Source organism: Schistocerca cancellata, chromosome 3, assembly GCF_023864275.1.
Source record: "Schistocerca cancellata isolate TAMUIC-IGC-003103 chromosome 3, iqSchCanc2.1, whole genome shotgun sequence".
Taxonomy (NCBI): Eukaryota; Metazoa; Arthropoda; class Insecta; order Orthoptera; family Acrididae; genus Schistocerca; species Schistocerca cancellata.
In genome coordinates, this window is record NC_064628.1 from 44233082 (window position 1) to 44259241 (window position 26160).

General features: G+C 41.8%; 1 long non-coding RNA gene across 1 annotated transcript; it reads left to right on the forward strand.

The window, feature by feature from the left end:
* Window positions 1-1912: 1912 nt before the first annotated feature.
* On the forward strand, window positions 1913-25770 carry LOC126176917 (uncharacterized). Its single transcript, XR_007535703.1, has 2 exons — window positions 1913-1944; window positions 25464-25770. It is a non-coding gene; the product is annotated as an uncharacterized LOC126176917 (long non-coding RNA).
* Window positions 25771-26160: the final 390 nt, after the last annotated feature.

Sequence of the window (26160 nt, forward strand, 5' to 3'; positions counted from 1 at the left end):
TGAACCGCACTGTAATCACATTTGCGGGCTTTAAGAAGGTTTCAGAAACCACAGACATGTTGACTCTCTTTGAAATGCCAGAAGAAGAAGGAACGGAACGAAAAAACTAGGGCACTGTTACAACAGACACTCAAAGACACCACATCCAAACTAAAATTTATGGAAGAACTCTCAGAATCATTCATTCGTGTCAGACGCAGAGGTCAGAGATGCAAACTGACTATCTCCGCTTTTGTTTAACAAGATCTTGGGCAAAATCGTCAAACAATGGTAAGCAAAATTAAAATGAGATGCAGTTAGGAAGAACATGTGTAAAGAGAACATTAATAAAATGCCTGGCATTTGCAGATGACTTGGCAATACTCAGCAACAACAGACTAGCAGCACTGGAACAATTACATGAAATCTCTGCCTAGACAGGCCTACAGACATCGTACGAGAAAACGCAGCACACTGAAAAAAGAACAATACACAAGTCACGCATACAAAATAAGAAAAGATAAAATACTGGAAAGATACAAGTAAAAATGAGACTATATGCGAACAGGGGGATCAGACAATGTGTCCAACCCTGAAGGAACAGAAAAACTTCGGAAAGCATACAAACTGACGGGGACGCACTGCAATAACAGAAAGAAATCAAGACAGTCCAAACTCAGGCACTGCAATGTACTCTATGCGTCACAAATTACCACAATAGGAGCATCAGGTATCACGGAGACAAAAAAATTAAATTATTAGAAATTTTTTAGAAATAGAGGGAGACGATATATGGATGAAGAGATGAACCAAAGAATCATATGAACACATAGAAGAGAGATTTTCAGAAAACACCAACGAACATTCTATGATCGCATACATACGAGTAAAATTGATAACGACAGACTCTGAAAGGGGACATTAGATGAACTATGTAGGTGAATCAGAGGACCAAGTTCGCTTCAAGAAGTAGAAGAAGACTTAAAACTAGCAGGAATCAATAGGTAACTGATAAGTGAAAGAGGCGAATTAAGGAACAGAGTTAAAGTAGATGAAAGGAAGAAAACAGCGAAAATGTAGACAGGAGAAAGGAAATAGAAACACACTAAAGAATGACTAGATTTTGATTCAACTTCAAACACTGACTTCTGGGCAAAAATGTGTAACAATAATAATAATAATAATGATAATAATAATAATAACAGTTATAATAATAGTATAGCAAAGAGAAAAATAGAAAGACCGTCTGAAGCGAGTGGAAAATAGTTAATAACACAAATAAATAATGAAACACTTTCCACTAGGGTAGAGGAATGTAGGAAGGCCATTAGATAGAAAGACCATAGCGTGTAGTCATGACAGCCACCCACCACATCCATTAAGCGCGAGATATTGATATCAGTAATAACAAAATTTGATTTAAGTGCTGAAAATAATTGTGGTGCTGTTGACTGTATTTCAGAAGAAAGTATTCATCTGTTGAAATGAAAGCAGTCGCTACCTCTCATGCACAACATACGAGCAGCCCCTAAGACAAAATAACAGCGTATTTCCCTTTCAAGCTTGATCCGCAGCCTTTTGGCTCTCAGCCAGTGGCTATTGATCACCCTGCTTGTGCAGAGAGCGATTAGCATTAGAGGCGTTTAAGACTGATCAGTGCACAAATTATAGTTTTTAGTGTAAGAAAGGAGTTGTTGGACGAGCCAAGTTCCCTCGTTTTTTTTTCCGTAGAACTGCAAGTCGTGACTCACTGACCTCGGCGACCTTCGTGACCAAGTTCCTTGTGGGGCGACTCCTGGGTGCTGGCTATTGTAACGTCATAGGGACGACCCACCACGCCTTTGCCTGGGGCAATGCAGGTAGCCTCTCCTGGAGACCACCCCGCGGGTATAAATGCGCAGAGCGCTATTCTGAAGGCATCAGTTGGCGGCGACGACAACAGAAGGCAACAACATGAAGGCTATCGTAAGTATTTCCTAATCTGTCTTCTGGGATATATATTTCGATGAAAGTGTTGTAGGATATGTCAAGGTTTTGAATAATAATGCGTTGGTCTCGATGTATCTTTCATAGACAAACTAGCTTTTAACGTTCTAGCTGGAATAATTGACTGTTGTACCACCAGTAGGCATTAAAAGCATGTAATATAAGTTCGGCCAGTGGACGCTTCAACATATTAATATCACCGCCCTAAATAATATCTAAAATGCATGAACATGGATATTCAGAGCGGTCAAGTTGGCCGTACGTGTAAAGTGGTAAAGTCCCAGTTCAGCACTAATTTTCATTGTCATCATTCCCTTAAACAGCTGATGGTTGTTCACACTCTCAGCTGCGAATGTTTTTCTTGTTTTTCACAACTGCTGTAGTCGCCGCTTTGCCTGTTCCTTCGGACAAGCAAGCATTTCCGAAGGAACGTTGTATAGTTCTTCTTAACAACACAGGCACTGAAATATAGAAATATCTAAAAGATTTCTCGTTTTCTCGAATGGATGAGTTACGAATATTCCCATACTTTATAACTGAGGCTTTGCTGCATGCCATTGATACGTGGAACGAATTATAAATTACCAACAATGTATTTCCGTTAGCTCCTTATAGCCCATATCAAACAACCTTCGAAACAATATATCATATTTCAAAATGGCACACACTCTGTATCAGAGTGAAGGATTCATTCTGAAAGCAGGTCTTAACTTTTTTGTGTAGAAAGTGTAGACGCAAGTCATTTGTGCCTTGTTGGATTTTATTGATGTCAAAAACCAAAATAAGAGGCAACGTAATCATTTTCGGAAAAAAGTGTTAAATGAAGTACACCTAGGGCCAGCTGTACTACGAGTGTATACGTGAACAAGATAGCTACCGAAGATACCGAAATCTGTAGTTCGCCAGATGTTTAGAGGCAATCCAGAAAATATCCACAAACTGGATTCGTCACTTTAACCCATTAGCTAGTTCCTGGCCCCCTGTCCATTATCATACAAAAGCTTCTGTCTTGTAGATACGCATGCACCTACCACTCGCCACCCCACTCAGGTGAAGAAGACCACTCCGCATAGAAATCTTTTGCAAAAATGTTGAAACCGTTGTATAAAAATAGAAAGGACATTCACCTAAATATCTAGCCTGCCAACTGTTTGGAGGCGCACGAACATGTTTTTGGAAAAGAAAGTTACATTCGTCACTTTCCCATAGAATGTGAGTCGAGAGAGTATGGGAGAGGAGACTCATGTCTTAAGTATTTACATGGGGATAAATTATGATACAGTCAAGGAGTAATGGTGCAAGTACGTAGCATAATATCCCTCCACCAGTCTGCGCCCATACCGTGGTGCATGTTTCGAGCAGACTTTCGCCTGTATGACGGCGTATTCGGCCTCGGGCATCTACCTGATGTAGTAACAAACGTGATTCACTGTTCTAATGTAATATTTAGTCGTATTTTTCTGCTCTATTTAACGGCAAAATCCCAAACGAATTCCATACTCTTAGCGTGGCCAACGACGAAGATCTTATTGTAATATGGGGATCATAAAACAAAATATTGTAATATAGTGCTGAGGTCATAGTCCTCTGCTGAGACGCTGTTACTGTAACAACGTATGGACGTTTCTCGTCTCTAACCACAGATAACCTTTTTGTTCTGGTGGTTTTGTGTGTGTTAGCATGCACGCGATCACTCGTGTGTGTATGTGTGTGTGTGTGTGTGTGTGTGTGTGTGAGCATGCGTGTGTGTGTGTGTGTGTGTGCGTGTGTGTGTGTGTGTGTACAGGATGCCGCTGACTTCCCAGCGACATTGTGTTAGCGAGCAGTACTGCTACATACTCTCTATGACCAGAGATATTATTTCTCACAGGTACTCCTGTTCGTGGTGCTGGCTGTGGTGTGCGCAGCCCTGGCGGTGCCTGGCCCAGCGCCCTTCCCGCGCCCTTTCCCTGTTCCAGTGGCTGCTGAGCCAAGAGAGACCCTCCGTGGCAGCGAGCAGTACTACTACTACCCCTATGTCTACGGATAAGCTTGGACCGAACCACCTCGAGCTGTTAATAATGGATTTATCGACTTGGCACTGAAATGAAAGCAAACATCTCCTGGCCATTTTCTCTCTGTCTGTGGTATTCTTAATGTTCTCAGTTACTCAATAAATTTCACTTCTTCCATCACAATGTGTCCTTTTCTTTAAGAGGAATTAACACATCAATTTCCCATTCCAGTTCCTACTCATTCTAATAAATTAAAAGCACGAGTTTGCTTTTTTTTATACAATATTACTTTTATTATGTTAACGGGTTTTCGGCTTACAAGGCCATCTTCAGAAATTGTGGTGCTTTTCATTTATTATAATGTTGTTCTACCAAGAACCGACGGAAGATTCTGTTGACATCCTACTCATTCAGTTATTTCTAAAATTAAATTTTTACTGATAATACAGAGCACACTGCAACAATGATTCTGTGTCTAAAATAACTTACCTGTGTAATAATCCTTGGGTTGGATGAGAAAGAAACTCCTTTCTGATAGTATTAAAAATTTTGCCTCCAGTATATCTACAGACACAGCAATTAAATTTTTAAATTCTCTTTGTATGTTCTCCAATTCATTTAGCTTTCTTCTAGCAATGTGGTGATCAATTAGACTCGAAGACACATAAATTTTTTCACAATAGGATGACAGATCTGCTTAATAGGACTAGGACAAGACTGATTTACCAAAAGTCTTGAAGATTTCATCTAACCTAACGCCGTTCTCGATAAATGGACACCTTTCTTTTTTATGAACTGACACATTTCAGCAGGATTTCTGCAAATGAATAATGAAACACCAAAACTGGTCCATTGTTACATATGCTTTTCTGAAGCCCTGTTAGCACACCAGTCGCAGCTCGAGTAGTGCTCGTGGTCTTCGCCTAGTTCCACCGATTAGGACAAGTACAAGTTCTATTTATAGCGAGAAAATTTATAAAATACTCCCAATTTTCACGATTTATTGACGTCAAACATTCAACTGGTGAAAATCTCCCCCAGCAGTAAAATGATATATAATCTGCCACGTTGAAAACAGTGTATTAGGCACCAATATCTGAGGTTATCGATGACTATTCTTCTCAAATGTGTGAGGAGCAGTTAAACGAAAAGGTCCATTTCCACGTACAGACGTTATTACCGGATAGAACTATATATAGCTGTTGTGGCAATTATCTCACATTGGCACAAGATGATTGCTCTAGAAGAAGAACTCCTTGCATTGAGTATGGAACCACTCTGTCACAGCTTGCTGAAATGTTCGTCCGATCCATAGTGGTGCTGCTGGAGATGTTTCTCGAGTGGCCCAAAAACCTGGAAATCACAGAGACTCAGGTCAGGACTATACGCTGGTGGTCTAGCACTTCCCACTACCACGACGCCAAAAGATCCCGTGTTTGTTTGGCAACATGAGGTCGAGCATTGTCGTGCAATAAGCTGATGGCCTTTTCGAGATTATCCTGGTGTTTATTCTTGATTGCTAGCCGCAGCCGACGGAGAACGTCGCAGTACTTGTTGGTGATCATTGTTTCTACTTTGGTGATAAATTGCACAAGCAGAGGCCACTGCTCATCGAAGAACACAGTCATCGTGACCTTAACAGCTGATGTTATGGAAAGGATTTTCTTTGTTTTGGCGTACCTGCGTGCTTCCACCGCATACTCTCACGTTTCTATTGCGGTTGAAACATTGGGCATATGGATTCGTCTGCAGCATTGATCTTGGAAAGGAAATCGTCGGCCTCGTTCATTGATATTCCCAGTCTAATATGTTGCTGTTCACAGACAAACGTTAGGAGACCTATCGATCGCAAACCTTCTGGTAACCAAGTCTATTGCCCACAGTGGCATGTACACTGGAATGGGAGAGCTGTACTTCAGCACTAATGGCATCCAAGGTGACCCGTCTATTAGTCCGAATGCAATTGACACTAGCAGCAACTGTCTCATCAGCAATACGATTCATCACCTGCCCGGGTCGCTCATAATCCGACAGTGTCTCCCTGCCACCGCGAAAACGCCAACACCACTTACACATTGTTTTGTTTGAAATACACTTCGCACCATACACAACATGCATTCTCCTGTGTACATCGACTAGATGGACAACTTCCACACAAAGAAAGCCCATCACACCCTACTGTTCCTCCTTGGTAGCGTTCGTCACTGGCACCTCCGTTGGTGTATCACACAGCGCCACATCTTACCTGGAGGAGCGAAAAGAACATTGATAAGTTATCAACCTCTGCTAACGTGCCACCTACGCCCATGTGCAACAAATGTAACAATAATTATATCCTACACATACCTGGAAATAAACATCATACAGGTCAAACATGCTCACTGGATATCTGCAATTGGAACTTTTCATTCGATTGAACCTTATTCATCATGGACACATCGATAACACAAGTGCCCAAAGTATATATTAATGACACAATTATAACACTTCCGTTTAGGACCAGTGAGTATCACACTATTTGGAAGTGACGTTTAAATGATTTGACACTTGATGTGGCAAACGCCAAATTTATTTTGGCATATTTATCTATTTTGTACTACAACTTGCTGTACTCTGTTTCAAGGCAACGGCGCGTTGCAGATTTACGAGGTGCATTCAAGTTCTAAGGCCTCCGATTTCTTTTCTCCATACTGGAAAGAGATAGAAACATGCGCATTGTTTTAAAATGAGCCCGCGTTCATTGTCAATACGTCCCAGAGATGGCAGCGCCATATGGCAGATGGAATTTTACCGCCAGCGGCGAGAATGAGAACTGTTTTAAATACTTAAAATGACGACGTTTTCCTTACTTGAACAGTGTGCAATCATTCGTTTTCTGAATTTGCGTGGTGTGAAACCAATTGAAATTCATCGACAGTTGAAAGAGACATGTGGTGATAGAGTTATGGATGTGTCGAAATTGCGTTCATGGGTGCGACAGTTTAATGAAGGCAGAAGATCGTGTGACAACAAACCGAAACAACCTCGGGCTCGCATAAGCCGGTCTGACGACATGATCGAGAAAGTGGAGAGAATTGTTTTGGAGGATCGCCGACTAACTGTTGAACAGATCGTCTCCAGAGTTGGCATTTCTGTGGGTTCTGTGCACACTGTCCTGCATGGCGACCTGAAAATGCGAAAAGTGTCATCCAGGTGGGTGCCACGAATGCTGACGGACGACCACACGGCTGCCCGTGTGGCATGTTGCCAAGCAATGTTGACGCGCAACGACAGCGTGAATGGGACTTTCTTTTCGTCGGTTGTGACAATGGATGAGACGTGGATGCCATTTTTCAATCCAGCTCAATGGAAGCACACAGATTCATCGCCACCAAAAAAGTTTCGGGTAACCGCCAGTGCTGAAAAAATGATGGTGTCCATGTTATGGGACAGCGAGGGCGTAATCCTTACCCACTGCGTTCCAAAGGGCACTACGGTAACAGGTGCATCCTACGAAAATGTTTTGAAGAACAAATTCCTTCCTGCACTGCAACAAAAACGTTCGGGAAAGGCTGCACGTGTGCTGTTTCACCAAGACAACGCACCCGCACATCGAGCTAACGTTACGCATCAGTTTCTTCGTGATAACAGCTTTGAAGTGATTCCTCATGCTCCCTACTCACCTGACCTGGCTCCTAGTGACTTTTGGCTTTTTCCAGGAATGAAAGACACTCTCCGTGGCCCACATTCAGCAGCCATGCTGCTATTGGCTCAGCGATTTTCCAGTGGTCAAAACAGACTCCTAAAGAAGCCTTCGCCGCTGCCATGGAATCATGGCGTCAGCGTCGTGAAAAATGTGTACGTCTGCAGGGCGATTACGTCGAGAAGTAACGCCAGTTTCATCGATTTCGGGTGAGTAGTTAATTAGAAAAAAAATCGGAGGCCTTAGAACTTGAATGCACCTCGTATTACAATCATGTCGCCTTCATAATTAAATGTCGGTTGATGACGTATCAGTCATATACGCCTTCAAGAGATACCATGATAACCGACACAAAAGTCAAAATTTGGTTTTTTTAACCTAGTGTAGTGGGTAAGGACGTGAATTACAACTTCATGTCCCACTATATACTAATTTTTATCACTGTAGCGTTTTTAACTTGTTCTGGAACTTTCTTACGAATATAACATGAGTATGTACTGGAATATTATTTGTTATTTAAGCATAAATGCTCGCTCTATGAGGATTGAGTTTCTTTTTTCTGACTGGTTAGAAAACAAAGAATGAAGTAAATACTTGGTTGTTGATTTCCGAATGCGTTGCGATTTCCGAGTGTGTGGTTAGGCAGGAAACTGAGAGGACAGCTTAAATTGCTGCAAGGGAAACGAACATTCATGAAATCAATATTCTTCCTTGTCACAAATATCTGTCTTTTTATTTCCGAACCAAAAAATCATGAAGAGACAGATACGTTACAACAAATCACAGGCATTTCTTGCTGGTGCAACTGTTTCGGTAACGACGCGCAATGGTCAGTAGTAATACTGAAGTGGTTCGAGACTTTGACAATGATTTTTGTTTGAAACGCAGAAAGGCTTGCACGGCACATAATCATATTTACCACCGGCTTGTCAATGTTATGCTTCATTTCACCGAAAGTACTTCTCGACTCGTTAGGAAGGTCAATGTACGGAGACGTTGTCCTCTCTTTAGCTTTAGTAAACCTCTGGCACAACGTAATGATGCCCTAGCTAAATTGTATACCTTCTAAAGCGTACATGTTAAACAGATGATATATTGAAACGTATGGGCACGCTGGTGTGGAATTCAACCTGGGCAGCGTCGACTTTATCCATAGAGCACTTTCTTGGTACAGCGCAAAACCCACCATCATATGGGACATTTTTCTGGGTGTTTTCAGTGGGCTTTACGGATCATCCATCTGCCTATGCCAATGCGGTAATTTTCAGACCTAATTCCTGTCACAGTGTAGCTGCATATTAACAGTACTGTACAACTGGCATGACTGCACATGTACATACGTAGTGTCGGGGAAACCTTTGGTTTCCAGACATGTTTTACTAGGATTATTTGCTTGCTGCATTTTCCTGTACTAGCTACTTTTCATTTGCACCTGTAATAACCTGACACCGTATACTGTAACAGAGTCGTGATTAATTTAATCAGCCAAACTATTTGGATTACAAGATGACTTTATGTTAGCGATAACGAGACTCCCCTTCCAGATTCCCAGTAGATACACCATGTTTGGTGTTCCTGTAGGTTACAGAAACAGTTGACGTCTTTTTCTGTTCCCATCAATCTCGATGACAACCAGGAGCAGCGGAGAAGCAGATGGCTTGCAAGTAGGCAGAAGGACTTTTATTTTTGCTGGAAGGTGCAAGTGGGCAGAAAGATATTTGTATTTGATGGAAGGTATAATATAAGTTCACGGTACCTCTGTGTTGCTCGAGCAGATTTCGGTATGGACATGCCGTAAGAAACTGCTCAGATTAGCGATAACGTGGCGTATGTTACATTTTGGAATGCTTAAACAGTGAGATATCGGTCGTATCTGTAATATGAGCTTCAATGCTAAAGGAGTATCTAGTACTACAAGAAAGGTTGGATGTATTAAAATGAGTGTTCATCTCATTGGGAACATTTAACTTACTTCAACGAACAAGTAATACTTATTTCAAGTGACTCTATGGTTTTCAAAGGTTTCGAAGTTAGGAAATTACACTCTGTTTAGAACACATGTTACTTTGGGGCACATCGTCTAAATTTAACTGTGGTATGTGAATCTGGCATGCAACTGTTAAACCTGCACTGACCGAAAGGTGGAAGGATTTTTGCGTGAAGTTCTTTATTATGTTGTTCATAATTATTTTTAATTGTAATTTAAAAAAGCCAGATGTAGTGCTTATCAGAAACAGATCTCTCAGTCTGTCATTAACTTGTGTTTAGTTAGAGTCCGATTACGTTTCTTGCTTGTGGTACTGATCTCTTAATTGGGATGAGATTTTTGACGAGGTTGTGTAATCACTGTGCTCTGTTGTATATTTTCGCATGACAGACTGGGAATATGTACACGTGTGTAAACGCACGTTTTTCATCCTTGCACTGAAAAAGTATTTTATTTGCAAATGTCTTACTTGCTAAAAGAAAGTGCGAAGTAGGGCACAAAAAAGTATTACTACAATAAAGCGTAGATGTTAAGTACTAATTTAGCTTAATCAATAATTACTGCAAGGACAGTTTGCATTATAGTCATATAATTTTACACATAATCTGACTTTTGCTGTGATCCGAGGGCTGCGATCTCTAATGTGTTACATAGTGAGGGTTCGATGCAAATCGATCCAGTCTGTATTCGCTGATTGATACGCAGCACTGACTGTTCGGAACGCCTGTGGACTGGAAGTCAGCTTAGGTAATGGTTTGAGGACAGAGACTACAGCAGTGTATGAAATGTCTGTGGTAAATCATTTATCTTTCACCTGCAAGACGGTCTTTGTGAGAAGTTCTGTCACTGTGTGGGTGATGAGTGCCGTTGTTCTTATGAACAAAAACCTTGCCGTGTCTGGCGGGATATATACAAACACTCCGTACTAGCGTCTGCGAAGTGTTATCTACATCTACATTTGCACTCTGTGAAATACTGTGAAGTTTATGGCAGAGCGTACGTACTAGGTACAAGTTATTAGAGTTTTTTTGCCATTCCATTCCGCATAAATTTCTAGAAGAATGATTGTAAAAAGCGTCCGTTATTAATGTTACCTGATGCTGACGACCCCTACGAGAGTGATACGTAAAGATTCTAGCATATTCTTAGAGTCATAATTTAAAGCTAGTTCTTGAAACAGTTTAAGTAGGCTTTCTCTATATAGTTCATATCTGCGAGCTCCAAGAGCTTGCCGGTTCGGTTTGTTCAGTATCCCTGCGACAATCTACCACTGGTCAAACGAATCTATGACCACTCGTGTCGCCCTTCTCTGTATACGTTCCGTATCCACTGTGACTCCTGTTTGGTACGATTTGCACACCCTTGAAAAATATTCTAAGATAGATCACATGAATGACATGTAAGCGGTCTCCTTTGTAGGTTGATTGCATTTCCCCAGTATTCTTACAATAAAACGAAGTCTAGAACCTCCTCTATCCAGGACTGAGCCTGTGTGGTCTTTCCATTTCACGTCCCTACAAGGGTCACACCCAGATATTTGTATGTGTTGACGCATTCCAACTGTGACTCATTGGCGTTACAGAATACTACACTTTTTGTTTTGTGAAGTGCGTAATTTTACGTTTATAGACATTTAAAGCTAATTTTCCAATTTTTGCACCACTCTGAAGTCTTACCACGATCTAACTGTAAACAATTTCTTCTAGACAGTAGTTCATTATTGATAACTGTATCATCTGCAAAAAGTGCAATGTTGCTATTAACACTTCCCACAAGGTCTTTAATAGATAGCATGAACTGCAAAGGCACCAAAACACTTCCCTGAGGCACACCGGACGACACGTCTACATCTGTGGATGACTTTTCATCCAAGACAGCATACTGTGTCCTTCCTACCAAAAGATCCTTAATCCAGAAATAAATTTCGCTTGACACACCATGCAATCACACATTTGATGATGAGCGTGGATGTGGTACTGAGTCAAACACTTTTCGCAAATCAAGAAATTCTGCATCCACCTAACTGTCCTGACCCAAAACTTTCAGTATGTTATCTGAGAAGAGTTCGAGTTGGGTTCCACAGGATCGATGTTTTCGGAATCCATGATGGTTGGCGCAGTGGAAGTCATTTTCTTCGAGATATTTCTTTATGTTTGAGCTCCGAATATGCACTAATATTCTACAACAACTTGATCTCAAGGATACTGGACGGTAGTTTTGTGGATCACTTCTAGCAGTCCTTCTTGTTAGAATGTAACCTCTGTTTTCATCCAACTACAGGGCACGTTTTTTTGTTCGAAGGATCTACGACAGATTCTAGTTGAAAGAGAGGCTAATTCCGCCGCAAATTCAGTTTAGAGCCTGAAATCGATTCCACAGAGCCCTGAATCTTTCATCAGTTTTAGCGATTTCAGGTGTTTGTCAACACCACTGGCGATATCACTTATTTCACTGGTACTTTAAGGGAATAAAACTGGGGTAATTCTCCTTGATTTTCCTTTGTGAAGTGACATTTGAAAACGGCGTGAAGCATTTCTCCTTCTGGTTTGCTACCCTCAATATCAGTTCCAGTGTCATCGGCGAGCGACTCGCCACTAACTTTGGTGCTGCTAACAGACTTTGCATACGATCATAATTTCTTTGGTTTTTTTTTTTTTTGAAAAATCGTATGACAGTATTCTCCTACGACAGCCATTGAAAACTTCACGCATTTCTCCCTTGACAGTCAATGGCATTTTATTCAACATCTCTCTATCTATAGCCCTGTGCTTTGTTTTACAATTACTCTACAGTAGTCACTTTCCCTTGTTACAGTTGCTCTTTATACAGGGTGTTTCAAAAATGGCCAGTATATTTGAAACGGCAATAAAAACGAAACGAGCAGCGATAGAAATACACCGTTGGTTGCGATATGCTTGGGACAACAGTACATTTTCAGGCAGATAAACTTTCGAAATTACAGTAGTTACAATTTTCAACAACAGATGGCGCTGCGGTCTGGGAAACTCTATAGTACGATATTTTCCACATATCCACCATGCGTAGCAATAATTACCCGAAACCTTTGACAACGTGTCTGGCGGAACGACTTCACATGCAGATGAGACGTACTGCTTCAGCTGTTCAATTGTTTCTGGATTCTGGCGGTACACCTGGTCTTTCAAGTGTCCCCACAGAAAGAAGTCACAGGGGTTCATGTCTGGCGAATAGGGAGGCCAATCCAAGCCGCCTCCTATATGTTTCGGATAGCCCAAAGCAATCACACGATCATCGAAATATTCATTCAGGAAATTAAAGACGTCGGCCGTGCGATGTGGCCGGGCACCATCTTGCATAAACCACGAGGTGTTCGCAGTGTCATCTAAGGCAGTTTGTACCGCCACAAATTCACGAAGAATGTCCAGATAGCGTGATGCAGTAATCGTTTCGGATCTGAAAAATGGGCCAATGATTCCTTTGGAAGAAATGGCGGCCCAGACCAGTACTTTTTGAGGATGCAGGGACGACGGGACTGCAACATGGGGCTTTTCGGTTCCCCATATGCGCCAGTTCTGTTTATTGACGAAGCCGTCCAGGTAAAAATAAGCTTCGTCAGTAAACCAAATGCTGCCCGTATGCATATCGCCGTCATCAATCCTGTGCACTATATCGTTAGCGAATGTCTCTCGTGCAGCAATGGTAGCGTCGCTGAGGGGTTGCCGCGTTTGAATTTTGTATGGATAGAGGTGTAAACTCTGGCGCATGAGACGATACGCGGACGTTGGCGTCATTTGGACCGCAGCTGCAACACGGCGAACGGAAACCCGAGGCCGCTGTTGGATCACCTGCTGCACTAGCTGCGCGTTGCCCTCTGTGGTTGCCGTATGCAGTCGCCCTACCTTTCCAGCACGTTCATCCATCACATTCCCAGTCCGTTGAAATTTTTCAAACAGATCCTTTATTGTATAGCTTTTCGGTCCTTTGGTTGCATTAAACCTCCGTTGAAAACTTCGTCTTGTTGCAACGACACTGTGTTCTAGGCAGTGGAATTCCAACACCAGAAAAATCCTCTGTTCTAAGGAATAAACCATGTTGTCCACAGCACACTTGCACGTTGTGAACAGCACACGCTTACAGCAGAAAGACGACGTACAGAATGGCGCACCCACAGACTGCGTTGTCTTCTATATCTTTCACATCACTTGCAGCGCCATCTGTTGTTGAAAATTGTAACTACTGTAATTTCTAAAGTTTGTCCGCCTGAAAATGTACTGTTGTCCCAAGCATATTGCAATAAACGGTGTATTTCTATCGCTGCCCGTTTAGTTTTTATTGCCGTTTCAAGTATACCGGTCATTTTTGAAACACCCTGTACTTTGGTAATCATTGTGGTCGGTTCTGATGTGGACATCCTCAAAGAGAGCCGGTCTATTTGTTGCATAAGATCTAATACATTTCCATGATGAGTGGGGTTCTGAACTATCTGTTGTAAGCAATTTTCAAAGAAGGTATTCAGTAATGTATTATTGGTCTATCGTTTCGGTATACACTTAAGGTATTCCCAAAAATCGTACTGCTATTAACTCCAGGTTTCATCAATCTTTGTGTACATAGTATTATGTGAACTTCACTGCTTTTCATAGTTCTTCAAACTCTTTCATTTTGTTGCGAATGCTTCGACTGTTGACTGCTAGGATATTAATGCTATCACGTGTGGTGATTTGAGGTTGGGGTATCATTCCTCTGGATATTACGGTAGTATTTCTGGGTCTCCTACAGCTGTCGTTATCTCGTTATTTGGACTTGACGTAAAGGTGTTTTTTAATTTCTTTCTTTAATCATCAGTCTTCTGACGGGTTTCACTCTGCCCACCACCAATACCACTCCTCTCATTGCCAACCTCTTCGTCTCGTAGCAGAACTTGCAACTTACATCCTCATTTATTTGTGGGATGTATTCCAGTCTTTATCTCCCCTATAGTTTCCGTATATTCCTTTCGTCGCCGATTCTGCGGATATGCACTTCGTCCGTTACCTTATCAGAACCTAATTTTCAACATTCGTTTGTATCACCACATGTCAAATGCTTCGATTCTCTTCTGTTCCGTGTTTCCTGCAGTCCACGCTTCAGTACCATACAAGGCTTCACTCCAAATATATAGTCTCAGAAATGTTTTCTTCATATTACGACCTATGTTTTACACTAGTACGTATGTCTTGGCCAGAAATGCCCTTTTTGCCAGAGCTAGTGCTCCTTACTCCGTCTGTCATTGTTTATTTTGCTGCCTAGGGAGCAGATCCCCCTAACTTCATCTACTTCGTGATCATCAGTTCTAATGCCAAATTTCTCGCTGTTCTCATTTCTGCTATACCTAATTACTTTAGTCTTCCTTCAATTTATTCTTGAATCATATTCTGTAGTCATTACACTCTTCGTTCCATTTAATAGATCCTATATCTCTTCTTAAGCAAAGCAACGGGCTTCTCTCCTTTTGAGAACATGAGGGACTGCAAACCTAAGTTTCCGATAACCGAGATTATTGAATTCCGACACAGCGATGTATTGACGGCTTCTGAAAGAGAGAAAGTCGTACAAGAGTGGATGAAAAATAAGGGTATGAAAGAAAAGACGACAGGATGGTCGGTATAAAGTTCTTAGAGTAAATAGTTAACTTAGAAATAAACTATTGTTGAAGCCTTTTTCATTTCATCAGTACCGTGTCACAATGACTGAGCTAATAATAATAATAATAATAATAATAATGGAAATGAAATGGAAATGAGCGTTTGGCGTCATTGGCCGGGAGGCCCCTCGCGGGGCAGGTCCGGCCGCCTTGGCGCAGGTCTTATTACATTCGGCGCCACATTGGGCGACCTGCACGCCGGATGGGGATGAAATGATGATGAACACAACACCCAGTCCCTGAGCGGAGAAAATCTCCGACCCAGCCGGGAATCGAACCCGGGCCCGGAGGACGGCAATCCGTCACGCTGACCACTCAGCTACTGGGGCGGACATAATAATAATAATAATAAACTCGTGGACCGAAATGTCATAAAGGAAATTCATCAAATCCTTACAGAAATATGGATTACGGAGAAAATCCCAAAGGAGGAGGAAAGCACTCTGCAAATAAATCGCGACAAGACAAACTTAACTACTAACGTTTATCATTATTACCCATCATTAACAAAATTCTCTCCAAGGTCTACAAGCCGAAGCAAAGATAGGTGAATTCTAAGTAGGCTCCAGAAAAGGAATGACGTGTATCGAACAGATTTCGAAACCACGAAAAATGGCGCTCAGGCAGTGCTGCGGAAGCAGCAGTGTAGCCATATTTGTAGACTTTAAGTCGGCTTATGACTCCACAGAGAGGACACACTAGAAGAATATGGAACAAATAGAAAAAGTAGGACACTCTTACGATAGAAAATAAAAGACACCACATCCAAATTAAAGTTTTTGGGAGAAGTTTTAGTACTACTCGGGACAAACGCAGCAGTCAGAAAATGAGACTGATTTTCTGCCTTTATTCAAGAATATTTTGCACAAAACTGTCAGACAATTGAAAAAAAAGCAAAAGAGACTCAGTTAGGAAGAACACGTACAAAGAAAAAAAAAATAATAAAATGCCTGTCATTTACAGATGACCTGGCAATACTCAGCAACAACAGACCAAATGGGCTAAAACGAACACAAAAAATTTCTGCCAAAACAGGTGTACAAATATCGTAGACAAAACTCGCTATATGGAGAGAAACAACAACACACAAGCCGTGAACAAAAAATTAGGAAAGGTCAAAGAGTGGAAAAATTCAAGTATCTAGGGCAATATGTTGTATACAAATAGGAGATAAAACAACACATCCAACATAAAAAAAAAGAACGGAAGAGACCAACTCACATGGACACCCTACAATAAACTACTACGATAGAATAAATACAAATAGCATAAAATAAACTACACTACAATAAAAGAAAAGGCCAAGTAAGCCGCTAAAATAAAATTTTAAAACGCAGATATTTTCAAAAGTTGCAGACAACCGTTCTGCAGACGAACACATATGTACAGTGGACAACAACAAACTAGGATTTTCAAGACTTAAAGGAAGCAGGAATCAATAGGGAACTAAAAAATAAAAGAGGCAAATTCAGAAACAAAACTGTGTGCACTAAATTCGAAATATGTGATAGGAAGAAAACTGGGAAGAAATATAAACAGAACGAGGGAAACAGAAACACAGTTAAAGAATGAAGACATTTTGGGAAGAGAAAAATGAGGAAGCAAGACAAAATTGAATAGTCACGTAACATTCAAGTTCAATCACTGTCATAAGGACAAAACTATGTAATAATAATAGTAATAATAATATGAATGATGTAATACTAATAGTAAAGTGAAAAATAGGAAGACCATATGGAAGGAAGGGAAGATACTACATCCCCAAAAGAAATAATAAAGAGGCATCTACGGGGGAAAGGACCGTAGGAGGACGATTAGGCAGATAGATCACAGTGTAAAGTCGTAATGGCAGCAATAACAATAAAATTCGATTTAAAAACTAAACATAATCACTGTGTTATTGGACGCAGCTTAGCACAAAGGATTCATCGGTTCAAATGAAGGGCAATGGGTATATCTTATCCACACAGTAAAGGCAGCCACCAACTCAGAGTATTCTAAGCTGGATCCACCATCTCTTGACTCTCACCCAGTACCTATAGAGTTACCTTCTTATGTTGAGGCCGATTAACACGAAATACGATGGAGAATGATCTGAAAGTATCAATGCATAGATTATAATGTTTAGAGTAACAAAAGACTCGTCGCACTAGCCAACGTTTCTCGTTTCTTCCGTAGAACTGGAAGTCCCGACTGACTGACCTTGGTTGCTAGGTCCCTTGTGGGGCGACACCTGGGTGCTGGCTATTGGAACGTCATAGGGACGACCCACCACGCCTTTGCCTGCGGCAATGCAGGTAGCCTCTCCTGGTGACCACCCAGCGGGTATAAATTCGCAGAGCGCCATTCTGAGGGCATCAGTTGGCAGCAACAACAGAAGGCAGCAACATGAAGGCTATCGTAAGTATCTCTTCCTCTGTCTTCTGGGATATGTATTCCATTGAAAACGTTCTAGGCTGTTCCAAAGTCTTGAACAAGACTGTGTTAGCTCGACCTATATATATTTCACACATAAAATGCTTTTTAATGTTCTACCAGTAATAACTGATTCTTATATCACCGGTGGGCATTAAAAGCATATGATGTCATAATTTGGTTCAGCGAACACTGCGTCGCAAATAATACCTAAAAGCCTTCTCGTTTTCTAAAGTGGATGAATTACGAAGATTCTGATACTTTGTCACATGCCACTGATATATGGGATCAATTCTATTTTGCCAACAAGATCTCTCTGTTAGCTTCCTACAGCTCATATCAAACAACCTTCAGAACAATATGTTAGTAATCTGGCAGGAAATTTCAAAATAGCGCACAAAGTGAACGATTTATTCGGAAAGCAGGTGCTAGCTTTTTTGAATAGTTCGTATAGACGCAAGTCACTTGCACGATATTAGATTTGATTGATATCAGGAACCGTAATAAGAGGCAATGTAATCATTTTGGAAATAAAGTGTTAAATGAGCAACACCTACGGCCAGCTATGTTATGTAGATAAACTAGCTAGCCATCTTAAGTGCCGAAGTTTGTAGGTCGCTAAATGTTTAGTGGAAATCCAGGAAATCTGTGCAAACTGGATTCGTCAGTTACCCGAGTAGTCAGTTCCTAGCCTCCTGACCAACATAATACACTCCTGGAAATTGAAGTAAGAACACTGTGAATTCATTGTCCCAGGAAGGGGAAACTTTATTTACACATTCCTGGGGTCAGATACATCGCATGATCACACTGACAGAACCACAGGCACATAGACACAGGCAACAGAGCATGCACAATGTCGGCACTAGTACAGTGTATATGCACCTTTCGCAGCAATGCAGGCTGCTATTCTCCCATGGAGACGATCGTAGAGATGCTGGATGTAGTCCTGTGGAACGGCTTGCCATGCCATTTCCACCTGGCGCCTCATTGGACCAGCGTTCGTGCTGGACGTGCAGACCGCGTGAGACGACGCTTCATCCAGTCCCAAACATGCTCAATGGGGGAACAAGACTGTGTTAGCTCGACCTATATATATTTCACACATAAAATGCTTTTTAATGTTCTACCAGTAATAACTGATTCTTATATCACCGGTGGGCATTAAAAGCATATGATGTCATAATTTGGTTCAACGAACACTGCGTCGCAAATAATACCTAAAAGCCTTCTCGTTTTCTAAAGTGGATGAATTACGAAGATTCTGATACTTTGTCACATGCCACTGATATATGGGATCAATTCTATTTTGCCAACAAGATCTCTCTGTTAGCTTCCTACAGCTCATATCAAACAACCTTCAGAACAATATGTTAGTAATCTGGCAGGAAATTTCAAAATAGCGCACAAAGTGAACGATTTATTCGGAAAGCAGGTGCTAGCTTTTTTGAATAGTTCGTATAGACGCAAGTCACTTGCACGATATTAGATTTGATTGATATCAGGAACCGTAATAAGAGGCAATGTAATCATTTTGGAAATAAAGTGTTAAATGAGTAACACCTACGGCCAGCTATGTTATGTAGATAAACTAGCTAGCCATCTTAAGTGCCGAAGTTTGTAGGTCGCTAAATGTTTAGTGGAAATCCAGGAAATCTGTGCAAACTGGATTCGTCAGTTACCCGAGTAGTCAGTTCCTAGCCTCCTGACCAACATAATACACTCCTGGAAATTGAAGTAAGAACACCGTGAATTCATTGTCCCAGGAAGGGGAAACTTTATTTACACATTCCTGGGGTCAGATACATCGCATGATCACACTGACAGAACCACAGGCACATAGACACAGGCAACAGAGCATGCACAATGTCGGCACTAGTACAGTGTATATGCACCTTTCGCAGCAATGCAGGCTGCTATTCTCCCATGGAAACGATCGTAGAGATGCTGGATGTAGTCCTGTGGAACGGCTTGCCATGCCATTTCCACCTGGCGCCTCAGTTGGACCAGCGTTCGTGCTGGACGTGCAGACCGCGTGAGACGACGCTTCATCCAGTCCCAAACATGCTCAATGGGGGACAGATCCGGAGATCTTGCTGGCCAGGGTAGTTGACTTACACCTTCTAGAGCACGTTGGGTGGCACGGGATACATGCGGACGTGCATTGTCCTGTTGGAACAGCAAGTTCCCTTGCCGGTCTAGGAATGGTAGAACGATGGGTTCGATGACGGTTTGGATGTACCGTGCACTATTCAGTGTCCCCTCGACGATCACCAGTGGTGTACGGCCAGTGTAGGAGATCGCTCCCATGATGCCGGGTGTTGGCCCTGTGTGCCTCGGTCGTATGCAGTCCTGATTGTGGCGCTCACCTGCACGGCGCCAAACACGCATACGACCATCATTGGCACCAAGGCAGAAGCGACTCTCATCGCTGAAGACGACACGTCTCCATTCGTCCCTCCATTCACGCCTGTCGCGACACCACTGGAGGCGCGCTGCACGATGTTGGGGCGTGAGCGCAAGACGGCCTAACGGTGTGCGGGACCGTAGCCCAGCTTCATGGAGACGGTTGCGAATGGTCCTCGCCGATACCCCAGGAGCAACAGTGTCCCTAATTTGCTGGGAAGTGGCGGTGCGGTCCCCTACGGCACTGCGTAGGATCCTACGGTCTTGGCGTGCATCCGTGCGTCGCTGTGGTCCGGTCCCAGGTCGACGGGCACGTGCACCTTCCGCCGACCACTGGCGACAACATCGATGTACTGTGGAGACCTCACGCCCCACGTGTTGAGCAATTCGGCGGTACGTCCACCCGGCTTCCCGCATGCCCACTATACGCCCTCGCTCAAAGTCCGTCAACTGCACATACGGTTCACGTCCACGCTGTCGCGGCATGCTACCAGTGTTAAAGACTGCGATGGAGCCCCGTATGCCACGGCAAACTGGCTGACACTGACGGCGGCGGTGCACAAATGCTGCGCAGCTAGCGCCATTCGACGGCGAACACCACGGTTCCTGGTGTGTCCGCTGTGCCGTGCGTGTGATCATTGCTTGTACAGCCCTCTCGCAGTGTCCGGAGCAAGTATGGTGGGTCTGACACACCGGTGTCAATGTGTTCTTTTTTCCATTTCCAGGAGTGTAATATAAAAGCTTACCTATAGTAGCCTCTCAAGCACCAGCCTCTTGATGCTCAACTTAAGGGTGTAGAAGAGCCCTCTCCGACAAAAAATTTGTACAAAAATATTGAAAGAGTTGTATACAAATAAAAAGTACTTTGTCCTAAATATCTAGTTTGACAACTGTTTGCCGTTGAACTAATATCTTTTTGAAAGAAAAAAATTGCATACGTTACTTTCCAATAAAATGTAAGTGAGGAGAGGAGAGAGGAGAGGCGTCAAGTTTTAAAGACTAACACAGGGTTAAATTATGATACATTCGAAGAGCAATGGTAGAAGCAGGCAAGTGGTCAGCAGGTATTCTAATGTATGTATAAGTATCACAAGGTACGTTTCCAGAAAACAATTTGGTAATATGATAAACCAAAAGAACATGAACACTTGCTTAATAGCGTGTTGGTACACCTCTGGAACGCAATATAGTAGCAGTTCTGCGTGGAATGTCTGCAATTCCTTGGATGGATTCCCAGAGTCATATTGCACCAAATGTCTACAAACAGGTTACGCAATTCCCCTGAATAGTGGGTCGAGTATTTGTCAGTCCAGAGGTGGAGCCTGATATCGTACCAGACGTGTTCCATTTGGTTCATAACAAGCGAATTTGGTGACTAAGACATCAACTTAGTCTGCGTCCGTGCCGTGCTGAACGTTCCGAGCAATCGTTCGTCTGGATAACGCCGTGTTCTGAGTCGGTGGTCGACCTGATGTAACAAAAACCGTGATTCATCCGACCAGGCGACGTGTTTCTATCAAACAACGGTCCAGTCTCGATGATCCTGTGCCCACTGAAATCGTAACCGACGTTGTCGTTGGATCAACGTAGAACACGTAGTGATCGTCTGCTGCGGAGTCCCTTGTTCAGCAACGTGCGTTTAAAGGTATGCCCCAAACATGTTACCTCCACCAGAATTGTACTCTATCGTCGGATATGCCACAGATCGCCACTATCCTGCCTTACACAACTAGGTTTCGTTGTCCGTCAACTACTTTCCGCAGATGCTGACGACAGTAGCAGGCGAACAGCCTATCAGTGTTGGCGTTCCCAAGATGCTCATTCTCAGGAGTTGGGCCGTAACGACTAGCCCTTCATCAAAGTAGCATATGGTGAGAGATTTCCCCGTTTGCAGCCAATATCATTGCTAGACTGATTCTCCATTCATCACCGCGCTGTTAATACACTAGCTATACCGAGTTAGGAGTCAACACCGTCACGATGGGGCATTCAACATCACGGTGGGAAATGGTCATAATGTTTTGACCCACCAGTGTATGCCGGCTGTGCAAGGGTAACATAAGGTCAAAAATGGTCAAATGGCTCTAAGCACTATAGGACCTAACATCTGAGGTCATCAGTCCCCTAGACTTAGAACTACTTAAACCTAACTAACCTAAGGATGTCACACACATCCATGCCCGAGGCAGTATTGGAACCTGGGACTGTAGCAGCAGCGCAGTTCCGGACTGAAGCGCCTAGAACCGCTCGGCCACAGCGGTCAGCAACATAAGGCTTTGGCAGAAGTTATGCGATGGTGAAGATTGTGGCAGTAACGACTAATAATGTAAAACGACAGAAGCCAATTAAGACTTTAAAATGGCAAGGGGGCTACCTATCGAAATATTGCTTTTAGACGAAATTACCTAAAGTTATTTAGAAGCATACGCCAGGAGAAGCTTCAAGTTTACACAGTTTCGTGTATCTCATTTCTGGGCATAAATGATTGTTTTTCCACGAGTGTACGTACATTTTTATGGAGCATGATACCCAGAATCACTCTGAAGCAGTAAGCAGTACTATACATCATATCTCTGCCCATAGACGTTCTTCTTTCGCAGCTCTTCCTTTATGTCTACTAGTAAAGGGTACAACAATCAATCGCAAATAATATTTAACGCAATTTCAGATTTAGATCATTGTGTCATCATCTTCACTGCAGTGAAAGTAAGTTAAAACATTACAACTTCACCGAATAGAGCAACACAGAAACCGGAGCCTCGTCTGAAATGCTCATTATTTTCGACTGATTGCTGTACCTGTTACTGCCTGAAGTAAGCACAGTCGCTATTCACACTTATTTTCACATGGAATCAAACCTTCCTTTTTGTGATACTGCCTATGATATGTATAGGGTTCGCTGTGCTTGATACACAAAGGCAGAAGTTCTGTGGAAATTTTTTGTACTTCTAGTGATTTCTATGCTTGACCACATGTCAGGCTCGAGTTGTTCCAGTAAGTCAGGCAAAGATCTTCGTTCTTAGTTTCTTGCTTAGCAACATCATGGTAGGCACAACAACGCAGAACAAACTGGATCTGTCACACCGGATGTTTCAGACTTCTGGAGAGGAACAAACATGAAACATAGCAAAATTGAACCTTTATGGCAGTTTAAAACAATGTACCTGACAGGGACTAGAAACAGGGTCTATTACCTTTCGAAAATAGAGCAAAAAGCGGTGACATTTCTGTTGTATCATTCCAGAACTCGAGTGCAATCTGCAAGCTGAGGGATTAGAAAAACCATTCTTCAATGCTTGCACTTACTCTTATCTCAGGTCATAAAAATGCCTTGAGGTGCAGCAAACTCAATTAATTAATTGCTATGCTATGCAAATATTTAAATAGGTGTGACTGGTCAACCAAGGGGTCTCAAACATACAGACGTCTCTTGAACGAAATTACTCGGAGCCACTGATAGTAACTTTCCCCCCTGAACAATGTAAGAACTCATTAACTAGAAACCATTATTAACATAAGAGAAAGCATCTCCTTTGCACTCTGAATTGACGTACATTTTTACATACTTGGCATCTGAACTGATGTGTTGATTATCAAGATTTATCTTTCCATTAGGCGCCACATTCTCAGTCTGAAAAAAATACTATGTATTCAGCTCTGTACATCTAGAGGTAGTGTACCAACGATTAGTGTAACACATAATAAGGAAATAATAAACAGAGTTGCAAAATTTTTACGTGTGCATATTGATGATAATTTAGGCTGTAAAAGCACATTTTGGAGCTTGTAAAACAACTTCACTGAGTCACATTTACACTTAGAACATTACAAAGCTTGGAGAGAGACAAATCAGTACATTGATATACTTCGCATATTTTCAGTCAAAAATGTCAGATGGAATGTTGTTCTGCACAACTCGTGTTTACAAAACAAAGTTTTAATTGCTCAAAAAGTGTTGTAAGATTAATATGTGGTGCTTACCTATCATCTTGTCGACATCTGTTTAAGGAGTTAGGCATAATTACTACTGCTTCACAATATATTTATTGCCTCATGACGTTTGTTGTAAATAATCCACTGCAGTCTGAAAAGGAACAACATTGCGCACAATTACAATACTGTAAGAAAAAATGTCATTCATTACTCCGCATTAAGGTTGTCTTTAACATAAAAAGAGGAGCATAATGCTGCACCCAATATATTTGATCTCTCATGTGGAGATACAAATCAAATTTGCATACAAACTGAAAAAGTTTCTCTTAAACAACACTTTATATTCTGTAGAAAAATTTCTGTTATTTTAATGTGTGAATGTTGGTGGGCAGGAATTAATTTCTCACATCTTTATATTAAAATAATGGTCAGCCTGTAGCCCTATATACAAATAAATTTGTTACTTGAATGAAAAATGACTCTTTCCGATGAATTACGGTTTTACATGAAAATTAACCAGGACTCTTTCCATTGAATTACGGTTTTATATGAAAATTAACCTGTGAACATGAGACTAATTAACAGCGATATGTAGGGCAAATATATCAACGTATTTCTGTCAAAATTATGCTAAATATAGAGTTTCCAGGAAGATGGTCTGTACTAATGGGTTCTAAATGCCAGTTTTGACAAAAGAAAGACTTGTGCAACCTGATAATAATGCATTTTGAGAATACTGTTGTAAATGGCTGTCAGTTTCCTGTAGGATGTCCACATCGACTACAATTCACTGCTTTAATGTAGTATTTTACTCATATTTTTCTATTACTATTTGTCGACAAACTTACAAAAAAGATTTATATATTCCAACCATAGCAAAGTAAGGGGTTATTATTATGTGGGGGTCATAAAATAAAATTGTGTTAAAATTGTGCTGAGCTCATATTTCGCTGCTCACGCACTGGTACTGTTAATGTCATAAGATTTATAATCAGAAATAAAATAATAATCCTTAATCACACACAGATCCACTGAAATTTCTCGCCTAACTATAATATAGTCGTCAACATCAACGACAGCACTCTGTACAGATGCTCAAATTCTACTTTCAGAGGTCAGAGTTGCACATCAAGATGGTATATTATACACTGAGTAGTATTACATATTTTGTCTCTAACCATAGATATTATTTTTAATCTGGTGGTTTTTGTTTGTTTGTTTGTCTCTCTCTCTCTCTCTCTCTCTCTCTGTGTGTGTGTGTGTGTGTGTATGTGTGTGTGTGTGTGTGTGTGTGTGTGTGTGTGTGTGTGACTATACCCATGCCCTGTGGAGGCTATAGGTGCCCTGAGAGAGACACTTCGGCAGCGAGCAGTACTGCTACATGTACTATCTCTGACCAGAGATATTGTCTCCCTGCAGGTATTCCTGTTCGTGGTGCTGGCTGTGGTGTGCGCCGCTCTGGCGGTGCCTGGCCCAATGCCCTTCCCGCGCCCTGGCCCTATTCCAGTGGCTGCCGAGCCCAGAGAGACTCTCCGTGGCAGCGAGCAGTACTACTACTACCCCTATGTCTACGGATAAGCTTGGACCGAATCACCTCGAGCTGTTAATAATGGATTTATCGACTTGGCACTGAAATGAAATCAAACATCTCCTGGCCATTTTCTCTCTGTTTGTTACATTCTTAATGTTCTCACTCACCTAATAAATTTCACTTCTTCTCTCAAAATGTGTCCTTTTCTTTAAGAGAAATTAACATATCAATTTCCCAGTCCAGTTCCTACTCATTCAGTTATTTCTAAAATTAAATTTCTCACTGATAATACATAGCACGCTGCTACAATGGTTCTGTGTCTAAAATAACTTATCTGTATAATAATCATCTAGTCCAATAAAAAAAGTGTTCTTCCTGCTAATGTCAACAATTTTCCCTCCAGTATAGACTATGTGTAGACAGAATAATTAATTTTTTATTCTTTTTGTATGCTGTTCATTTCATTTAGTTTCCTTCTAGCAACGTTCAACAGCCACTTCTGCACTGTTGACAGTAGCCACACATGCAACCATGGGGAAAGTGCATGGTGATCGATCATATGCTAAGATGCAAAAATTCTTCAGA